This window comes from Populus alba, chromosome 3, assembly GCF_005239225.2.
Source record: "Populus alba chromosome 3, ASM523922v2, whole genome shotgun sequence".
In the NCBI taxonomy this organism is placed as follows: domain Eukaryota; kingdom Viridiplantae; phylum Streptophyta; class Magnoliopsida; order Malpighiales; family Salicaceae; genus Populus; species Populus alba.
In genome coordinates, this window is record NC_133286.1 from 4140790 (window position 1) to 4164272 (window position 23483).

The window sequence follows — 23483 nt, forward strand, 5'->3', positions numbered from 1 at the left end:
ACTTGCAGTAGCCAATGAGCACTGTAGAGTATATATTGCTAAGTGAGATAAGGTTAACTCATTGCATTTTCATAAATTAAAAGGAATTATCTTCTTTTCTTTGTCAATTACAGTGTATGTATAAAGGTTTTCTTATTCAGAGTAAATTCTATTGTAATGTTTTCACAAAGTTCCCCTGGTTTGCAACTAATTCATTTGTATATCTTGGAGCATAGCCATAGCCATAAATGGAAGGTTCTTCCAGTTCAAGAAAATTAACCATGAAGCTCGTAACTAGAATTTTAGACAGAAGGGTGGCCAAGTGAACTCCTATACCCTGTACCTCTGGAATAATACGGGGAAAGGAAGTAAAAATAGATGTCTGTATGTTGATGCCATATATTACTTGAACGACACTCGGCTATATCATTATTTATTTTTAACTTTTGCTAATGATTCCGTTGTATACATTTCTGATATTGGTGTGGTGCATGAGTTCACGGTTCTTTCTCACTGCTGCTAACTTCTCTATACCTGCCTTGTCATTAAAAATTAAATGTACTGTTTTACATGTGTAGAATGGAGACATTAAAGAGGCATCTTCCGTTTTCTGGTCAAGAGGGATTACAAGAACTCAAGAAAATATCAGAAATATTCTCTAGACATGAATATACACATGCATAAGTTTGTGGAGTTATGCATGTACACATGTGTGTGTAGTGTGTCCACACTTCCTCACTGGTCATTCTGTAGAAGTTCTCATCTTTTCGTTAATTCTCTTGACAAGTGTTTTATTTAGAGTGACCAAGGTCCTTTTCAAGTACAAGGGAAGTGTGCAAAATGCAAATAACGAATCAATACATAAATAATTGAATAAAAAGAGAGGACACAGAAGTATATCCTCACAGAAGATGCAAATACAAAGAGCCTAGCATATTAGAAAGAGCATAAATCCCTTTCCCCCCTTCTCTTGTAACATGGATTGCGCAGAGATCTAATGTTTTGTTATTGATATCTGATTTCAGTCTGATTATCTGCGTAAAATATCTCTGAAGATGCTTACAATGGAGACCAAGTCTCAAAATACCATACCCACTGGCAATGGTAACAAACCCCTGGATCCAGGAGGTAATAATGCAGCCAAGCATTGAATTTCTAAACATCCTTACCTTTTGTTTTATATTTTGCATTGTTATCAAACTCTTTTACATTTTATTGCTGCATATTGCTATGTATATACCATGCTTTAATAAAAAAGTTGAGTAATTGATGAATGTTCAAAAAAATTACAGATTATTTTTGTTTTCTGCTCCCCCCCCCCCCCAACCCCAAAATTGTCAAATGACACTTTTATGTTTTTAGGTAAAACCATCTTAATCATTTCCCTCATAACTTTACGCGTGAACTGTCATTGTTTCATTTGTTTTTCTTGCTCAATGCCTTCTTTTTTTCCTTTGACATGGTTTTCCTGTTTGCCTTTTATCTTGAACAGCATCTCATAGTATGCCGCCTCAAGTTCACAACCAAGGGCAGTCGCTCCCTATCTCATTGCCCACTAAGCAGTCTCAAGCACGTCAGCAGTTATCACAGAACATGCAGAATAGTATGTCATCTAATGGAGTTCAAAGTTCTGCTGGTTTACAATCAGCAATGCCTTCTGTCTCCAGTTTAACCCAGACTATCTCAAACACTGTTGGACAGAATGCTAACATGCAGAGTATCTCTGATGTTTCACAGAACAGGTGTCATTGCTGGAATTCAATGGGACAAGGGATTCCCTCCAATATGTTTGTCAATTCTCAGAGACAAATGCCAGGCAGGCAACAGGTTGTTCCTCCACAGAAACAGCAGCAGTCCCAAAATCCTCAATTGTGCAACAACATCTTTTAAAGCAGAAGCTTCAACAGGGAAATCATCCACACTCACTTGTGCAATCTCACATCCACCAGCAGCAACAGCAGCAGCAGCAGCAGCAAAACTTGTTACAGCCAAATCAGTTGCAATCTTCTCAGCAATCTGGTTTGCAAACATCAACTGTTATGCAGCCTTCAATGATGCAAACTGTCTCTGGCCTTCAACAGAACCAACCATCTTCTGTTCAACAGTCAACACAACCAATGCACCAGCAACATCCACAATCAGTCCTTAGGCAGCAGCAGCAACAACCTCAACAGTCTGCTGGTATTCATCAGCAGCAAACACCAATCATGCAGCAGCCACTATTGCCTCCACAACAGCAGCTAATGGGGAAACAATCAAATACCACTAACATGTCGCAAAATCAGTTAATTGGACAACAAAACATTGTTGGGGACTTGCAGCAGCAGCAGCAGAGATTGCTAGGGCAGCAGAATAACCTTCAAAATCTGCAGCAGCAGCAGCAGCAGTTAATGGCTCAACAAAATAACCTCTCAAGCATGCATCAGCAACAGTTGGGCCCTCAAAGTAATGTCACTGGTTTACAGCAACAGCAGTTGCTTGGAGCTCAGCCTGGTAACTCAAGCATGCAATCTAATCAGCACTCTCTACACATGCTACAACAGCCCAAGGTTACACTGCAGCAGCAAGCACAACAAAGTGGAAGTGCTTTATTGCCGAATCAAGGGCAGCAGTCACACTCACAGCTGCCACAGCAGCAACTGATGGCACAGATTCAATCACAGCCTGGACAGCTGCACCAGCAATCAAATCCATTACAACGTGATCTGCAGCAAAGGCTTCAAGCATCAGGCTCCTTGCTTCAACAGCCGAATGTGATTGATCAGCAAAAGCAGTTATATCAACCTCAAAGAGCCCTTCCAGAAACGTCCTCAAGTAAGTTTTTCTCATCCTTGCAGCTTTCTAGCCTTGCTCCAACTTTAATTTTGCAGCTTTGTGCTTTCATGTTAGATTATAACATATTTATTTAAATTTCTTGAAAATACAATAATGGTTCAAGTCAGTAATGCTCTTTTTGGTAGCTTTATGAGCTACGGCTGCCACTTATGGCATCAGAAATGCCACTGCTATTGGAGCCATTGCAATCACACGTACATTTGATACGACATAATGCCATCCAGTGCATTGCACCAACTATTCACCTCTCATAATGGTTCAAGTAAGCAATGCTCTTTTGGTGGCTTTATGTGCTACTGATGCCACTGCTATTGAAACCATTGCAATCACACTCGTTTGTTACCACATCATGCCCTCCAGCTCATCGCACCAATTGTTCACCTCTCATTTTGAATTTAACAGACATGAATTTTAAAAATATATGTATAACTGGACAATGCATTTGACACTAGGGTAACTAATCATCAGCCAAATGATTTTTATGGGAAGAAAGAAATTAGCAAGTGGACCAACTCTGAGGCACTTAAGGTTTGGTGTGCTGATAAATCATCACCTTGCTGGAAAATCTCATGATCACCTCCTCGATGCTAATTCTGTAAGGCATGTGAAGTGTTTCATTTCTTAACTTGTTAAGGAACAAGGACTGTGATGCATGGCTATCTATATTTTATGATTGAGATGGTTTATTTGAAAGATTTTCCTGGTTAGGAGGTAAAGCGTCGCTTTTGTGCTTTTCTTCCATGATAAATTGTTTGAGCCTTTTTTTTTAATAAATAATGATCACTTGTTGGAGGGGGGTCTTTCTGTCTGTTTGAATGATTACATAACGTTGAGATGGAGTTCCTAGTACTCCAAGTCCAAAAAGGACTTGTATTCCTATGTAAGAAAATACTAATGGTCCTATCTACACAATAGAAAACAATGGTGAGTAGTTTGCCACGAGACAAAGTAACTGAACTTGACCAACCCCTGAATCTTGTCTGAAGGGGAAACTACACAATCCTTTGCATCTTTGCATGCAATCAATAACTATATTCTCTATTGAGTTTTCAGCATTGATTCCACTCTGCTATTTTTATCTCAAACAATATATGCTGTCCTCTGCCATTTTATTTATTTATTTATTTATCAATTCTCTCAAGTTTGCTTATGTTGCTTTCTGACTCTGGCACCTGAAGAAATCAAGCATATGATTGATAATGTTTTGCTGGTTATATGTACTTCCTAGATCAAAGTTATGAAGGAAACGTATTTGCCTGAAATAAATGAAATGTACCAGAGAATTGCTACCAAGTTACAGCAGGTAAATTGTCTTTGTAATTTTTTATGAATTATTTGCTCACACATGATTCATAAACCCCCACAGTTGAGCTTTTGATTCATTTGTTTTCCCCATCAGCATTGCTTGTCACTGTATCATCTGCACTAATCCCCCCCCCCCACCCCACAACCATGCATTGACACAGAAGAATTGGAATAGAAACATTTTTTTCACTTATGTTTTACTAGATTTGCTACGAAGGGTCAATGCAATTTTTAATTCTTGTGTATGTTAACTTTGCTTTCCAGCATGACCCTCTTCCGCAACAACCGAAGTCAGAACAGCTTGAAAAGCTGAAGGTATTCAAGGTCATGTTGGAGCGCTTGATAACATTCTTACAGGTCTCTAAAAACAACATCACACCTACTTTCAAGGAGAAATTGGGTTTCTATGAGAAGCAGATTGTAGGTTTTCTAAACCCAAGCAGATACAGGAAGCCTATTCCTAATCTACAGCAAGGACAACTTCCCCAACTTCATATTCAACCTATGCAGCAATCCCAATCTCAAGTTCCTCAATTGCAGTCCCATGAAAATCAACTGAATCCCCAGTTGCAATCAATGAATATGCAAGGTTCTGTACCAAAGATGCAGCAGAACAATATGTCAAGCTTGCTGCATAATTCTCTTTCAACTTTATCTGGGGATTCGACGTCACAATCAAACATGATGAATCCAATACAACTAGGCTCCAATTTAGATTCTGGACATGACATCTTGATGTGATAGATTTTCATAACATGGTCATTGAACGCAGAGTATTATCAGACCGCCAGTGGTTGTAATATTGATTACTTTTTTTAAATAATTCTTTATTTATAAATATGTTCAAAATAATTTTTTTTTTATTTTTTAAAATTTATTTTTTTATTCTGACACATTAAAAATAATTTTAAAATATTAAAAAATTAATTTTTTTTAAATATACTGTAAAAAACAAACAATATTATATGTATCAAGAGTTTAAAACTAGACTATCACCTTCATTTTTTTGGGTACAAAAATAATAAAAAATTATTAAACCCAATGAATTAAGTGTATTAATTAAATTAATGTATAATAGCTTTTTTTAAGATTTTTTTAAAAATAAATAATATTATATTAAAAAGTTAAATTAAATTTTAATCTGATCACATCAAAGTTAACTATAACTTAATTAAATAAGACTAAATTTAATATCACTAAAAAACAACATAGGACCTGTACAACAGAATCTCGTGAGCATTTCCCAACCAACCAATGTTAACACAATGTCAACACAAAGTGGGGTGAGTATGCTGCTGCCAAATATTCCCCTTCAGTCGAATTCCAGTATGATTCAAACACAACAGCTTAAACGATTGCAGCAACGCCAGAATTTAATGCAGAATCAACAGATGCTACAGCAGCAGCAATTACACCAGCAAGCCAAGCAGCAGTTGCCTGCACAGATGCAGACACACCAAATTCCACAGCCGCAACAGATGAATGATGTAAATGAGATGAGACAGGGGATTGGAAATAAGCCGGCAGTCTACCAACAACATCTCCCAACAGGTCAACGCACAGCTTTCCCACGTCAACACATGAAAACAGCACCTTCATATCCTATTTCTTCACCTCAACTACCTCAGCATGCTTCCCCTCAATTACAACATTCATCTCCTCAGATTGACCAGCAAAATCTACCGTCTTCTGTAACCAAAACTGCAACACCTCAGCAATCTGCGAACTCACCTTTTGTTGTCCCATCTCCAACTCCTTTAGCTCCATCTCCTATGCCAGGAGATTCTGACAAAACCGTTTCTGGTATTTCCTCACTCTTAAATACTGGAAATATTGTACACCAACCATCTGTTGCACAAGCACCGGCTCCATCCCTTGCAATTGGCACTCCTGGGATATCTGCATCACCTTTGCTTGCAGACTTTACCAGTCCTGATGGTGCTCATGGCAGTGCTTTGACAACTGTTTCTGGCAAGTCAAATGTTACAGAGCAACCACTTGAGTACTTGATTGAAGCGGTTAGTGATGCTCTCCTTTTGGTTTTACTCCACCCCACCCTTATTTTGGAGGTTTCTGAAAAAGAAAGGAACTTCTTTGTGAATGAGATGGTGATGCTGTAATTTTTTTTCCCAGGTGAAATCTCTGTCTCCCAAAGCACTTAGTGCATCTGTCGGTGACATTGGCTCCGTTGTCAGTATGATTGACAGAATTGCTGGTTCTGCAGCTGGTAATGGATCTAGAGCTGCAGCTCGTGAGGATTTGGTAGCAATGGCAGGATGTCATCTTCTTTCGTTTTTGTCTTTTTTATTTTTCACGTGTTTCTCACAAGATGGGAACTCGAGGGAATAAAAAGTGCTGGGAAGTAATTTTTGTTGGAATTTCTTGTGTAACATCTTCTTTCGATGATGACTTCTTGGATGGCTGCATGAAGCTTGTACCGCTTTAAATTTCAAGGTTAATCTATTGCTATGAGCACTGGTGTTTCAATTTGAAACTTGAGTTGCAAATGAACTTAAATGAATGGTGTTGGATTTGGGGCCTTCTATTAGTTTTAACTTGTACAGGGTTGAAGTGATAGTGATCTTAATAGTGTATGGTTTCCTAGTTTCTCAGTATGAAGTTGAATGTTTTGGTGATATCTCGACATCCAAAATCATATAGACAGCTACTGCTGGCACTTGCAGTAGCCAATGAGCACTGTAGAGTATATATTGCAGCGTGAGATAAGGTTACCTCATTGCATTTTCATAAATCAAAGGGATTTCTCTTCTTTTCTTTGTCAATTACAGTGCTATTGTAATGTTTTCACAGAGTCCCCCCGGTTTGCAACTAATTCACTTATATATCTTGGAGCATAGCCATAGCCATAAATGGAAGGTTCTTCCGGTTCAAGAAAATTAACCACGAAGCTCGTAACTAGAATGGCCAAGTAAACTCCTATATCCTGTTATCTAGAACCTTATTTAATCTGCTGTGATGAAACATAAGCTATAGGGTCAAGCCTGATATTATTAGTGAAGTTTTTTTTTTTTTTTTTTTTTTTGTGATAGGAACATTAAAGAAAAAAGGTATCCAGCTGGTTCATGTGCGAAAATACGAGGCATGTTAAGCAATTGGACCAGACTATCACATGTCAAAATCATATGTTTCAATGATACTTGTTGCAAGAGTCTCCTTAACCAATCCAATGTGCCTTACTTGATATGTTTTTTTTTTTTTTTAATCTCATTTGAGCAACACAACTGAGGTACCCTTTTCAGTTCATTCGTAAATCTCGTTCCAAAACTGAAATTTCGGAAGGTAACTTTTGATGGGTCATTGGTGATTGTATTAATTTGGCTACAGAAATAGTACTGAGGGGTCGATGCACACTGTGAGATGATGCTTGCTGGAGTAATGGGGCTGGATGAAGGAGTGGATTATTGTACTCTCTTACAGATGGTCCTCACTATTGGGGCAGCCTATCGAGATTGTTTTCAGGGACATTTTTAAAGACATTGAAAACGACAATCTTGCATTGATTAGTGCCAAGTATGAACACGTCAAATCTAAGCTAAGAAATCATGGTTTTGTTAAGCTTTGCTATCATCAGAGGCTTGATGATGGAAGGATTATTGTACTCTCTTACATACACGTAATGTTGTGCTGATGAGCCAAAGAAGTTCTCCAGACTCTCCAACTAAGAGGAAGTTAGCAACATCCTCTTCATGTTATAACATGATTAAGTAAAGGGAAGATAAAAACAGTTAAAAGATGAATATAAAGTTTAAAATGAAAGGGGAGAAAGCAAACCCTAAGCTCATAAGCATCAAATTTAGCATGGGTTTTGATGATGGGGAAACATCTAATGAGATGTGGCACTTAATTTGCAAAAATATTTGTAAGAGTGAAATAACATTGTAATGATAACTGAGACACATATATTTACTTCTCAGAATATAAAAAAAGATGAACAAACACCTTATGCCATTCATGACCATATTATAAATTTTGTGGATTGAAAAGGTCTATAAATGGCAACATTTGTATAACAACAGCAGAAACAACGACACAGACAAAAACTCCCCGATACTTGATCATGTTAATTTTCTATAACGAAGAGGTTTTACATGGCTAAGCATGAACTCAACCATATTAAAAAAACTGGACAGCCCCACTGCAAGATGTTCAATTCCTGCTTCAGACAAGCAATACAAAGATTCAGATCCAACCCAAGCAGCCCCCATCCTAAAAACACACATAACTTGTAAACCTCAACCTACAGGCAAACAAAAGTTGAAACTGAGGTAAGACATCTAAAGCAAAAGGACATTTCAGCCTCTGTTTTTCCTGACATTTTTTTTCCTCAAGTGACCTCTACAAAGACCTGCTGTAATATATGTAATGAACAACAAAAAACAAACATGCAAAAAAGAAAATATTTTTCAGGGAAACCCAAGTCCAAAAACTTAAAAAAAGTGTTAGTCTTCAAAATCAAAGCCTTTTATCATCTCCAAAGGTACAAAGCTGCGTTCCTAAACACAAGATGTTTTTTTTAAAAAAAAAAGGAAAATCCTCGTACAACCTGACACAAAGCAAGAATCCAACAAAAATCAAAGACTAATGTAAAGAAAGACCAAAGAACTTAAAACAAACCACGGCTGGAATTAAGGGAAGAATCTAAAGCAAAATAAAAACTCCAGCCTCTTATTTTCGTGGCACGAAGTTTTTTTTCCTCACCCAAGTTACCTCTAGAAAAACCTATTGTAATATCTATATGGATGGGCAACATAAATAAACAAGCAAAAACTAAAACTTTTTTAAGGAAACCCATGTCGAAAAAACCATAAAGAACAATGTCGCCTTTAAATGCAAAGCTTTCTATCATCTCTAAAGCCAAAAAGATGTGTTCCCAAGCACAAGAAATATTTTTTTTTATAAAGAAATGGAAAAAACTTTAACAACCTAACTCAAATCAAGCACCCATCCTAACCAAAACATTTGAAGAAAAAAGGTCGATCTCTCAGAAGACTTTTGGCAAACACGTAGCATGCAAGAGACACATGTAAAGAAAACCACGTAAACTTCCTTGCAAGACACATGCCACCCTGTGTGAAACAAAGACAACACCACCTCTATAAAGAATGGATAATAGAGGGCTGAAGCTAACCTAAAGACTATGCCCAAGAAACCTCATAACTATAGCAAAAATGGCAGCCAAAGCCTCAATAAACACACATATAGCCTAATAATGCATCTAAAAATAGAAAGACAATCAACAAAGAGTAAAGGAAAAAACTGAGCGCAAATTTCCAGGAAGGGACAAAACAAAAAAACCAAAAAGAAAGTAGAGAAAAATGCAGACTAAAATTCACAACACCCATTTTCTTTCCATTGGAACACTTTAAATAGTTTATTAAATTTATAATGATCTGATTTCTACGCATGTTAAAAAAATAAACTTAATGATCAATTCTCTGTAATTTCAGCAATACTAAAACTATCCAAACTAATAAACTATTAGTTATTTTAGTATGAATTAACAAGTCAATTTTAAATTTTTTGACTTCTTAGTTCCTTCATGAATTACTTGTAAAGCATGCTATATATCTCTAAGCGTTTTTTGTATAATATAGTTCTATCAAATTCACTTTTACCCAATGTATAATATAAAATATTCATGGCTTTAACATTTATAAAAAGTAATTTTTTAATATTTTCCATATATTCACATATAGTTTTAGAAATCTCATTACCATTTTCAATTTTAATAGGTCTATGAGATCTATTTTGTATGGATAGCCACAAATTAAAATCAATAAATTGACAATGAATTATCATAAAACAATTTATTACCTGCTTTTTGGTGTTAGCAATGTGTTTGTAATATTATTTTTCAAGCTCAATCTCTAATTCTTGATAGCACAACCAATAATAAATGACGAACCAATAATTTGTATGTTACTCTCTGTAAGAATTTTGACTGAAAAAATGTAAAAGAGAAGAGTTTTAAAAAAACTAGAAGTTTTTTTCATTATCAAAATCATGTCAGAATTGTCTCTTTTTATAGGTAATTCTGACATTTAATTTTAACATAATTTTTAAGATAAAAGGTTACAAACTTTCTAGTTTAAAAGTACACGATTTTATTTCAAGAAGAGTTTTTAACAAACACAACTTTTCATTCACACCCTAACAATCCCCCCACATGATAAAAATTGTTTGATCTGAATAAAATACAAAGTAGGCAAAAAAATAGAGACTAGTAGCGAAAAGTCATTGCATCGAGCAAGATAGGTTTTAGCGTTGAACCTTCCATAATCAAAACTATTGGATTCACTTGGCTAACTAGCGAACATGATGTCTTGAGTTGTTTAACCTTTTGTGTGAAACCAGATAATAGAGATTACACAGTTTATTTTCTTACAATTTTGATTTTCACGGTTGTGTTTTTTTTAGCCTCAAATATGTCTTGATTTTAGAGAGTGTTAGTGAATTTGCATTTTTAATTTTCATAGAAGTGGCCTTGTTTTCACACTCACATAGGTGATTTTCATTAAGATTATCATTTAATACCTCACTTGAATTTATCAAGCTATAAAAGTCATTAAAAGCTTAGCTTATCCTATTTTCGCTGCAGATAACACTTTATATCATATGAATGGGTAAGAGGGATATTATTGAATTGACACATGATTTGGTTGCATCTTTGAACCTAAATTTGGGATCTCCAGTAAACTAGGTTGGGTCGCTATTGACACGACTAAAAAATTGATGTCTTCTTCCAAGTGCAGGAGTGTCGAAGTAATAAATAACCCGGCAAGACCGGGGTCAAACCACAGAGAGTAAAATTGTATAAATTATAAATAACAAGACAACAACAACAACAACAATAATAACAACAACAATAACAATAATAGTAATAGTAATAATAATAATAATAATAATACTCAGTACGTGGCGTTGTTATACCTGAGAATGATATATAAAAGATCGGGTCACAGGTTTCCAGCCTATATACTGAGTTTAAGAAAAAGATCAAAGAGATAAATTATATAATATAAACAGAATGTAAATAATAGTAATAGTAATAGTAATAGTAATAATATTAATAGTAATAATAATAATAATAATAATAATAATAATAATAATAATAATAATAATAATAATAATAGTAGTAGTAGTAGTAGTAGTAATAAAAGGAAGATGAGGAAGAAATTAATGAGAACTTTGAGATGGAAGATTAATGTAATGATTAAACAATGATAAAAACAAATGTCAAGGTTAGAGGATCCACCAATGGTATTTTCAAACAAGTATGGTATAAACTCTTATTACTCAATTTGGAAACCACACATGGAGGAGGTTCCAATCGGATGATTTGTCATTAATAGCTCATGATAAATTATTAACATGATCATATTAATTATCTTATTTACATAACACCAAACTTTTTAAAATATTTATCAGGAATTCATGATGTTAACTGATGTTAACAACAAATCAAGTTCCTTTCATAGCCCAGGTGTAGGTAATACCATACGGTTGGGGCTATGATAGTGCCAAGCATTTTGTTGTACCAAGTATTATGCAACACAAATCTAGATTAACCATTTAACAAGCAAGGTATTAAGAAATTAGTAAGATAAAAAGATAAGACATGTTAATATTAAACATTAAGGTCTATTTTGAGTTTACACCATACTTGTTCTTACACCATTAGTGTAACCTTTTCACCTTGACATAATAAATTTAGCTAAACATAATAAATAAGAGAAACATAAATAAATAAAACAAGAAACATAAATAAGATACAAGTTAACTAAGGAAATGAAAGGAAAATGAAAAGCATAAACAAGATATTAATGAAAGCAAAACTTAAAAATTACAAAAAAAATATAAAGAGAGAAATAAAGAGCATGAACTTGATCTGAACAACCAAGCCAACCAAATGCATGGCAAATGCCTCCTTTTATAGGCCAAAATTCAGAATTATTGATTTGATGACTAATTGTTGAGTGGGTGGCCAACTTTTGACTTGGTGAAACTCCTTATCTTCTTGTCTGAATAAAACAAACATGCTAGCATCAGAACTGGGTCCATATGTTCTCATGAAAGTTGTAGGAAATTCTCTTAGCTTTCCAGGAAAAAAAAGATGAGGTCATTTGGACTTCTAGAACTCAAGATATGGGCTGAACACTGAACAGTGTCTGGCTTGCACGACAGATTCGGACTTCTCCGTTGTTGCTATAATTTGGACTTGAAAACGGCCTTCTTAGATCTTGATGTCAAAATGAAAGTTGTAGGCCCATGTCTTACTGAATTTGTGTAAAAAAGATGAGGTCATTTGGACATCTAGAACTCAAGATATGACCCAATTACCGAACAGTGTTCCAGTTTGGACTGCACCAACATCTCTTTTCCAAGTTTCACCATCTCTTTATCTTCACAAATTTCAGTAGTTGAATTCATCAATCAATCCTTTGATTTATGTGATAGGCCTGCATTTAAGATGGACATTTACCATATATTAGGATATTTTATAGTATTAGACTTGTTATTATAAAACATGCTTTAGTTAAAGAGTTATTGATACTTTAAGTGCAAAATGATAATATAAAACCTTGATAAATATGTACTTTTAAGTACAAATCAGCTATCATGACAATTCATTGAACTGTGTCTTAATCTCATTCCCCTCGATGATTATTGACTTGCTTTATTGTTAAGCATTTTATTAGTGAATCCATGATATTATCATTTAACTTTATATGGTCAATAAAAATAATCTCATTTTAGATGAACTATCTTACAATATTGACAATTATGTCAATACTTATATATATATGCCCTTTCAATTGTAAATTTGAATATCCTCAATAAGGTTTTAGAAGCCTTCATAGATATGGATATGCATGTTTGTTTAAAGAATTTTCAAGAGGCTATAGCTTCTCCGATAAAAAAGATAAATCTATTTGTGGATTTTGAATATTTAATATTGGATATCTAATTAGTATCGCTATACCCTTCAAGTATAATTTTATATCTAATATAATACAATCCATATTTTTAACTTTTTTTGGTGGAGGAATGTAATTTTTTCTAAACACCCCCACACTTTAATATATTTGTAGGATGATGATTGAACATTCAACAACTCATACGATATCTTGACCAATTTTCTTTATAAGGTGTTTTTATTCATAATATAATTTCTTAATATTGCTTTGTGTATTTTTTTCCTTTACAGTGACAATAGTCCTTACAATGATGTGTCTTTACTTTTTTACAAACAAAACAAGTTTCAATTTAAGTTTGCAATTGTGTATTTATTTATTTGTTTTTCTATGAAAACTCAATGTAATTTTCAATAGAAACTATAACCATACAAATAATTATAAATATTTTTCTTTGACATAACATTTGTTGTAACCCATTTTTGGGGTACCCACAAAAAAATAAAATAAATAGCCAAAAGGGTTTAGAAAAAATAACAGGAGGCATGAAGCGCCCAGAAAATGGTCAGAAAAATTAGTCAAGGAGGTTAAAAAATACAAAGATGAATTTTTGACAATATATTCTTGAATGATGAGAGCCATGGTGGATAAGAAATTTTGTTTTTTGAGGAGAAAAGTCCAAATTTGGAGGTTTATGGACTTGATTGGATTTTTTAATTGAATTTATAGAGGATTTGAGTGCAAGAAAAATTGATTTTTAAGTCAATTTGGGCTTTAATTGGAAGAAATTTAAGTTTTGGGGCCAAAATATATTTTTTAGGAATTTATTAGGTCAAATCAGGGGCTTAATTGCATAAATGTTGAAGTTTAATGGCCAATTAGGGGCTTAATTGTGAAAATCCGAAACCAGGGACCAATTTGGAAAAGGCGCGAAGATAGAGGGGGCTGTATTGAATTGATTCAGGGGCCTAATTGAAGAAATTAGAAGTTTATTGATTAATTGAGGGTCAAATTGCATAAATCAGAGACCAAGGACCAAAGTGAAACACACGGCCAACAAGAGGGGCGGAGACGGAAATTGAAAGGGATGCAATTGAAATGTACAAAATATAATTGAGGGCTGATTTGAAAGTTGACGTGCTGGCGCCATTTAAATGAAACGGCGCGTTTTGTCCAAAACGACGCCGTTTCATGTAAAAAAAAAAAAAGAAAAAAAAAAGGGAAAAGCTCGGAACGGTGTCGTTTTGAGACACTGTTCCTCTTTCTTCTTCCCCTGGACGTGCAGCAGGGGAAGAGAGAAAGATTTTTGTTTTTTTCTTTAAATGCTGCTGCCTCTCTCCTCCGCCAACGCCTGCCACGACCCGAAACCCCACGCCCTCTCATGATGAAAAGTCGGGGGAGTCGCGCCTTGCCAGTCGCACCCACTGGCCAACCGACCGGCGGTGCCCCGCTCCCCATACAGCCATGATGAGGCCCCGCTCCCTTTGCCCCCTATAAATGGAGACTGAACGCCAGCACGCGAGGAGGAACCGAGAGGAGGGAGAATCAAAGAGAAAGAGGAAAAAAAAAACAAGAACAGAACTAACCGAAGGAAGGACCCGAAAGAAGGGAGGAGAGAGAGAGGAGACCGAAGAGAGAGAAAGAACGAACGAAATAGAGGGGAGAGCAACAACGAACCGAAAACAAATAAACCGAAATCGAAAACCAAAAACAAACCGAAGCGGAGAAAGCCACTGAGAACGGAAGAAAAAAAAGAAAGGGGAAGAGGAAGAAACTTCTCGCCGCCTTTAGGAACGACAACAACACCGCCCGGAGCCGCCGCCCACGAGCCGCGCCACCGCAGCACCGCCTCCTCCACGCCAGGTAAATTTTCTTCTTCTCCTTCGTTTGCAGACGTTGCCTCCTGCATGCAGAGTCAGGCATGCAGGAGGCGGGGGGAAGAAAATTAATTCTTCCCCCCTTGCTGGGCTGCGGACGCTGGGCCAGCCCGATGCTGGCCCAGCCCCTGCATGTCTGGGCCGGTCCTGGCCCAGACTGAAGAAGAATTTTCGGTTGGGCCGAGTTCGGCCCAACCTTTCCTTGTTGGGCTAAGTCCGGCCCGTTTATTTGGGCCGGCCCAGCCCGATTTGTTTTTATATTATATATTATATGATATGTTATAATATATGGGTGTATATATGTATATATATATATATAAAAATATAATAATTAAAAAATATATATTTTTGAAAAATCTTAAAAAAAATATTGTTGATTTTTCTGCATATTTTTGTCAAAGTGGTTCAATGTTGGTTCGTATTTTTATACTGTAAAGATACAAAACCAGTGTTAAGAATACCCGGTTTTCGTAAAAATATCAAAGATTTTCAGAATAAAAAATGTTTTTTGCTTTCAAAAAAATTCTAAAAGTCCCTAAAAAATGTTGTTGATTTTTTGCATATTTTTATCAAAGTGGATTAATATTGGGTTGTATTTTTATACCGTAAGGATGCAAGCTCAGTATTAAAAATACCCTGATTTTTTCGTCAAAAGCAAAAAAATAATATTTTCCAAAAAATTGTTTTTGTTTTTAAAATACGGCCTAGTCTCTCCCATATATATATATATATATATTATATAACATCATATTTTCACACAACAAAGAAAATTTTCAAAACAATATATGTATTAGCATGCATTTGGGCTTTAATAACCAGTTTATTCAAGCCATGAGAACTAGGCCAATATTTCAAAAATTATAAAAAAATTCTTTTTGTTTTCTTTTAGTATTTGGGATTACGAATTTATACGTAAAACGTATTCCTAAATATTATTAATAAATTTTTGGGTATAGACGTTAGAACGGTTAGGTTTTTACCCAATAAGATAAAGACCTTCTTACCGAGGAGGATTTTTCTTGAACCATAGACAGACCAACAACTAGGAAAACACGAAAATACCTTAGATTTTATCAGACAATCAAACAATGCAGCTTACCTTAGGTAAGGCGTATTTGGGGTGCTAATACCTTCCCTTTACGCAACCAGTCCCCGTACCCGATCTCTAAGACCAGTTAGGGTTCCTAGTGACCAAAATACTAGGTGGCGACTCCCATTCCATTTTTCACCGATCAAAGACAAGAATTTCTTGTCTCCCCACATTTGCCACATAGAATTAGATTTATATTTTTAGATTTAAAAATGGAAACAACAAATACATAGTTATTATTTTCGCCGCGACGCCGCACATGTGCGACAGAATGGCGACTCCACTGGGGACCTTGTAGACTAAGCTTTGTTTTTGTCTGATTTGTTTGTGTTTTTATGTGTTTATTGTTAATATGCCTTTCCTCTTATTATTTGCATATTTGTTTTTTATTTTACACGTATTATTCATGCATTGTATAAAATTGTCTCATGCATCACTTGTTTTATTTTGAGAGGCACACACAAGCCTTAAGTTAAGTGGGGAATTAGCGATTTGCCCTAAGACTATTGGTCAGGGTTCAAATGCGTGAAACACCCAACTCATATCTGAGTGCCTGCTTGGCAATGGTGGGCATACGTGCCTTAACTGTTCCTTGCAACGCCCCCATACTGTCTTTACAAAGAACGTCACTGGGCAAATATGAGACCCTTCAAGACCAGATAGAAAACCTACCCACTCTCACTTAATAATAGAGTTTGTCCTTAGAATGTGTATCTTACTTTCATTTGCATCTAGATTAATAATGTTAAACTCATCAATACAGTTTTTTGAGATGAAATCATTTTTGTTTTAGTAAGTTGTTATGATAAGAACTTGGCAAAAGGATTACAAAAGGCATGAATCAGCTCTAGAAAAATACACATCACATGTGCATCATATTTTCATCACGCATTTTGTTTTTTAAATTATCATATGCATTCCAGATCGTGAAGCATAGGTCCCACATCTAAAGTCCACCATACCAGGTCCAGATCAAGGATGGAGAACGAAGAAAGAGCACCCTTAGAGTCACATTATCAGACCGAGTTGGAATCCGTAAAAAATGAAGTTGCTCGGCTGACCGATCTACTCGAACAACTGCTAAGAGCTAAGAATGGGGAGGGAACATCAGCACAACCGCCTGAAGGAGCGCCAGCAGCTCACGTCCCTCAAGCATCTCAAAACCCAGGGGCAAACTCGGCCAATGAGCAGCATTTTGTGCCTATCACCCCTATCCATCCAACTCATCCTCCAGTCACTGTTGACTTAGCAGCGGAGAGAACCCCGGATAATAGATCTCCTAGTTTGATGGACCATGACAAACTATGGGCTTTAGAAGAAAGATTAAGGGCAGTTGAGGGTAATGATTGGTTTGACCCTATGCGAGCAGTCGAAGTATGTTTGGTACCGAACATTGTGGTGCCTAAGGATTTTAGGATACCCGATTTCATTAAGTACACCGGTTTGGAGTGCCCAAACACTCATCTTCGATCTTACTGCAACAAAATGGCAGAGGTAATCCGCGATGATAAAATGCTAATTTATTTCTTCTAAGATAGCCTCGCAGGATCCGCTTTGAGCTGGTACATGAGGTTAGATAGTGTCAGGATCAGGAGCTGGAAAGACTTGGTGGAGGCATTCCTTAAGCAATACAAGTTTAACATGGAAATCGCTCCCGATCGAATAAGTCTAATGTCAATGGAGAAAAGGAGCCAAGAGTCGGTAAGGGCCTATGCGCAAAGGTGGAGGGATGATGCAATGCATGTCCAACCCCCTTTAATAGAAACAGAGATGGTGACTTTGTTTGCCAACACCTTCAAGGCACCATATTATGAGCATTTAATGGGTAGCTCAGCTCAGCATTTTTATGATGTTGTACGCATAGCAGAAAGAATAGAGCAAGGGATTAAAGCTGGACGTATAGCTGAGCCATTGCAAACGAAGGGTTTTGTTGGAAGAAAAATGGAAGGTCATGTTAACAACTTCGAAGGTGGGTCCAATGGCAAGACAATGGATTCATATATCCCACAAATACCTACCCCTCATGTTGCTCAAATAAACTTTAACAAACCTTTTTCCCCTAATCGAGCAAATAACCAGCCAAATAACCAAGACAACCACCAAAGACCAAACACAAGATACATTTCAGAACAACTACCACCCTTACCCATGCCTTTGAAGGACATGTATGCAAAACTACTGAGCATTGGATAAATAGCTCCTATCCCCACATTACCACTACAACCACCATTCCCTATCTGGTACAAGCCCGAGTTGACTTGCGAGTACCATGCTGGTATCCCCGGGCATGGTCTTGAAACGTGCTACGCTTTCAAGAAAAGGTTGTTGGAGCTCATCAAAATAGGATGGGTGTCATTTGAAGACCCACCCAACATCAATTCAAAATCATTGCCTAGTCATGACGCAAGTAATAGTGGATAAAGGGTTGGAAATCCTTGGTCAAGAATTGTCAATAATGAAGGAGATGACAAGGAAACACGTGGGAGAAGAAGATGAAGCGCTGCTACGGTTGATTGTCCACACACTAGAAGAAGTCTCCGCCAAGACCTTTTTACGCGAGTAGAGAAGTTTCAGTACGGGGTGACCCAAGAAGTTCCTGTAGTTTTCAAAATGTTAACCGATTTTATTTGCCTTAGCATGCTTTTGTCATTGCTTTTATTTGCTTTTATTTTCTCTAGTTGACAATCAAGGCTCATGATGTCAGCCAGATTTTGTGTTTGTCTTTGAGCCCACCTTTTCTTTAAATAAATGATGAGATTATGCAATTTTTAAACAAAGTTGAGTGGTTACAAAGAAAATATCATAAATCGGTCAAAGACAAAATTTAAGAAAAGCTACCCTTGAAAGTACAACCTTACCTCTAGATAACATCATGAATTGATAAGTCACCTGTAATTTTCTTTCAAGATAGAAATAGAGTTTATCAATCCTAACAATGTGCATTTTGCAAAAAAAAAAAAAATTATTATCCTTTCACTCTCTAAAGAGTTATCTTTGGTGATCCTGTTCGAGCTGGAATGAATTTCTCCTTTATATATAAAAAAAAAAACCCGGACTAGGATCACACTCCACTGGGGGCAATAAAAGGATATTTCTTGAAAAGTTTTATATATTTTTCAAAACGGGAGGAGAGCCCATAGATTTGAAAAAAAGATAAAGCATTTGACAAAAGCATGACAAAGAGGCAATGACAAGTCATACATTTTGAGAAAAAAAGGCTACTATAAAAAGTCGAAGATTTCTTCTCAAATATATGATAGGTAAAAAGAGGCAGCACGAGAAAGGAATCTAGCATGCGACTTCAAAAGCAAGTTCATGGCGAGAGGGAGATTCATGAAATACAAGAAGATGATGATGGGACCTATGTTTCAAAACCAGGTACGAATGCATGCATGGTATCTAATCGTAAATCATTGCATGCATATTTTTTGTTTGGATCGTTACAGGAGGAGTCTTTATTGTAATCCAACAAGATTGTGGACGAAGAAAGAATCATGGAGTTGATGATAACAAAGAATCACGGTCTTGATTCTGGATAAACGAGAAGAACCCATTAGAAAAAACAAAAGGAGAGAAAATGAAAGTTTCAGACCCTGTCATCGGGAAGAACGACATTAATATCAGCTTTGGTAATAAGGAATCGCCAGATGGGATTCCAAGTTGAAGGAGATCGCCAGAAGGGATCTCGTGTTTCGCTATTTGAAGGTCGCCAGATGGGACCTCAAATGTTGGTTAAAAGGAATCGCCAGATGGGATTCCAAGTTGAAGGAGATCGCCAGAAGGGATCTCGTGTTTCGCTATTTGAAGGTCGCCAGATGGGACCTCAAATGTTGGTTAAAAGGAATCGCCAGATGGGATTCCAAGTTGATTAAAGGAGATCGCCAGAAGGGATCTCGTGTTTCGCTATTTGAAGGTCGCCAGATGGGACCTCAAATGTTGGTTAAAAGGAATCGCCAGATGGGATTCCAAGTTGATTAAAGGAGATCGCCAGAAGGGATCTCGTGTTTCGCTATTTGAAGGTCGCCAGAAGGGACCTCATATTTCAGATTTGAATAAAAGGAATCGCCAGATGGGATTCCAAGTTGATGGAGATCGCCAGAAGGGATCTCGTGTTTCGCTATTTGGAGGTCGCCAGATGGGACCTCATATTTCATGTTTGTTAAAAGGAATCGCCAGATGGGATTCCAAGTTGATTGATGGAGATCGCCAGAAGGGATCTCGTATTTCGCTATTTGGAGGCCGTCAGATGGGACCTCATATTTCATGTTTGTTAAAAGGAATTGCCATATGGGATTCCAAGTTGATTGATGGAGATCGCCAGAAGGGATCTCGTATTTCGCTATTTGGAGGTCGCCAGATGGGACCTCATATTTCATGTTTTTTTTTTAAAAAAAGAGAATCGCCAGATGGGATTTCCAAGTTGAGTAAGCTACAATTATAGATTTTGGTTTTAAAGAGATCGCCAGAAGGGATCTCGAGATGAACTAAGTTGATCATAGTTTTTTTTGGGCTGATGAGGATTGCTGTAAAGACAAAGTTGCAGATTCAATCAAGATCTAACCAGATCAGTTTTCGGGAGTTCTGTTTTTGGGTTTATCTTTATAAAACTTACTGGCGCAAAACCCATGCTCCGTAAGCATTATAAAGAGGGGGCATCTGTTGTAACCTATTTTTGGGTCCCCACAAAAAATAAAATAAATAGCCAAAAGGGTTTAGAAAAATAACAGGAGGCATGAAGCGCCCAGAAAATGGTCAGAAAAATTAGTCAAGGAGGTTAAAAATACAAAGATGAATTTTTGACAATATGTTCTTGAATGATGAGAGCCATGGTGGATAAGAAATTTGTTTTTTGAGGAGAAAAGTCCAAATTTGGAGGTTTATGGACTTGATTGGATTTTTAATTGAATTTATAGAGGATTTGAGTGCAAGAAAAATTGATTTTTAAGTCAATTTGGGCTTTAATTGGAAGAAATTTAAGTTTTGGGGCCAAAATATATTTTTTAGGAATTTATTAGGTCAAATCTGGGGCTTAATTGCATAAATGTTGAAGTTTAATGGCCAATTAGGGGCTTAATTGTGAAAATCCGAAACCAGGGACCAAATTTGGAAAAGGCGCGAAGATAGAGGGGGCTGTATTGAATTGATTCAGGGGCCTAATTTGAAGAAATTAGAAGTTTATTGATTAATTGAGGTCAAATTGCATAAATCAGAGACCAAGGACCAAAGTGAAAAACACGGCCAACAAGAGGGGCGGAGACGGAAAATTGAAAGGGGATGCAATTGAAATGTACAAAAATATAATTGAGGGCTGATTTGAAAGTTGACGTGCTGGCGCCATTTAAATGAAACGGCGCGTTTTGTCCAAAACGACGCCGTTTCATGTAAAAAAAAAAAAAGAAAAAAAAAAAAGGGAAAAGCTCGGAACGGTGTCGTTTTGAGACACTGTTCCTCTTTCTTCTTCCCCTGGACGTGCAGCAGGAGAGAAGAGGAAAGATTTTTGTTTTTTCTTTAAATGCTGCTGCCTCTCTCCTCCGCCAACGCCTGCCACGACCCGAAACCCCACGCCCTCTCATGATGAAAAGTCGGGGGAGCCGCGCCTTGCCAGTCGCACCCACTGGCCAACCGACCGGCGGTGCCCCGCTCCCCATACAGCCATGATGAGGCCCCGCTCCCTTTGCCCCCTATAAATGGAGACTGAACGCCAGCACGCGAGGAGGAACCGAGAGGAGGGAGAATCAAAGAGAAAGAGGAAAAAAAAAACGAGAACAGAACTAACCGAAGGAAGGACCCGAAAGAAGGGAGGAGAGAGAGAGGAGACCGAAGAGAGAGAAAGAACGAACGAAATAGAGGGGAGAGCAGCAACGAACCGAAAACAAATAAACCGAAACCGAAAACCAAAAACAAACCGAAGCGGAGAAAGCCACTGAGAACGAAAGAAAAAAAAGAAAGGGGAAGAGGAAGAAACTTCTCGCCGCCTTTAGGAACGACAACAACACCGCCCGGAGCCGCCGCCCACGAGCCGCGCCACCGCAGCACCGCCTCCTCCACGCCAGATAAATTTTCTTCTTCTCCTTCGTTTGCAGACGTTGCCTCCTGCATGCAGAGTCAGGCATGCAGGAGGCGGGGGGAAGAAAATTAATTCTTCCCCCCTTGCTGGGCTGCGGACGCTGGGCCAGCCCGATGCTGGCCCAGCCCCTGCATGTCTGGGCCGGTCCTGGCCCAGACTGAAGAAGAATTTTCGGTTGGGCCGAGTTCGGCCCAACCTTTCCTTGTTGGGCTAAGTCCGGCCCGTTTATTTGGGCCGGCCCAGCCTGATTTGTTTTTATATTATATATTATATGATATGTTATAATATATGGGTGTATATATGTATATATATAAAAAAATATAATAATTAAAAATATATATTTTGAAAAATCTTAAAAAAATATTGTTGATTTTTCTGCATATTTTTGTCAAAGTGGTTCAATGTTGGTTCGTATTTTTATACTGTAAAGATACAAAACCAGTGTTAAGAATACCCGGTTTTCGTAAAAATATCAAAGATTTTCAGAATAAAAAATGTTTTTGCTTTCAAAAAAATTCTAAAAAGTCCCTAAAAAATGTTGTTGATTTTTTGCATATTTTTATCAAAGTGGATTAATATTGGGTTGTATTTTTTATACCGTAAGGATGCAAGCTCAGTATTAAAAATACTTGATTTTCGTCAAAAGCAAAAAAATAATATTTTCCAAAAAATTGTTTTTGTTTTAAAATACGGCCTAGTCTCTCCCATATATATATATATATATATATATATATATATATATATATATATATATATATATATATATATATATTATAACATCATATTTTCACACAACAAAGAAAATTTTCAAAACAATATATGTATTAGCATGCATTTGGGCTTTTAATAACCAGTTTATTCAAGCCATGAGAACTAGGCCAATATTTCAAAAATTATAAAAAAAATTCTTTTTGTTTTCTTTTTAGTATTTGGGATTACGAATTTATACGTAAAACGTATTCCTAAATATTATTAATAAATTTTTGGGTATAGACGTTAGAACGGTTAGGTTTTTACCCAATAAGATAAAGACCTTCTTACCGAGGAGGATTTTTCTTGAACCATAGACAGACCAACAACTAGGAAAACACGAAAATACCTTAGATTTTATCAGACAATCAAACAATGCAGCTTACCTTAGGTAAGGCGTATTTGGGGTGCTAATACCTTCCCTTTACGCAACCAGTCCCCGTACCCGATCTCTAAGACCAGTTAGGGTTCCTAGTGACCAAAATACTAGGTGGCGACTCCCATTCCATTTTTCACCGATCAAAGACAAGAATTTCTTGTCTCCCCACATTTGCCACATAGAATTAGATTTATATTTTTAGATTTAAAAATGGAAACAACAAATACATAGTTATTATTTTCGCCGCGACGCCGCACACGTGCGA

The 23483-nt window shown here is 36.7% G+C and overlaps 1 protein-coding gene and 1 pseudogene across 1 annotated transcript in view; both read left to right on the forward strand.

Annotated features, from left to right (window-relative positions):
- LOC140955413 (mediator of RNA polymerase II transcription subunit 15a-like) overlaps positions 1–23483 on the forward strand; it is a 94035-nt gene that overhangs the window by 13124 nt on the left and 57428 nt on the right. The gene's annotated exons all lie outside the window — the stretch shown is intronic.
- On the forward strand, positions 999–6545 carry LOC140954306 (mediator of RNA polymerase II transcription subunit 15a-like; annotated as a pseudogene).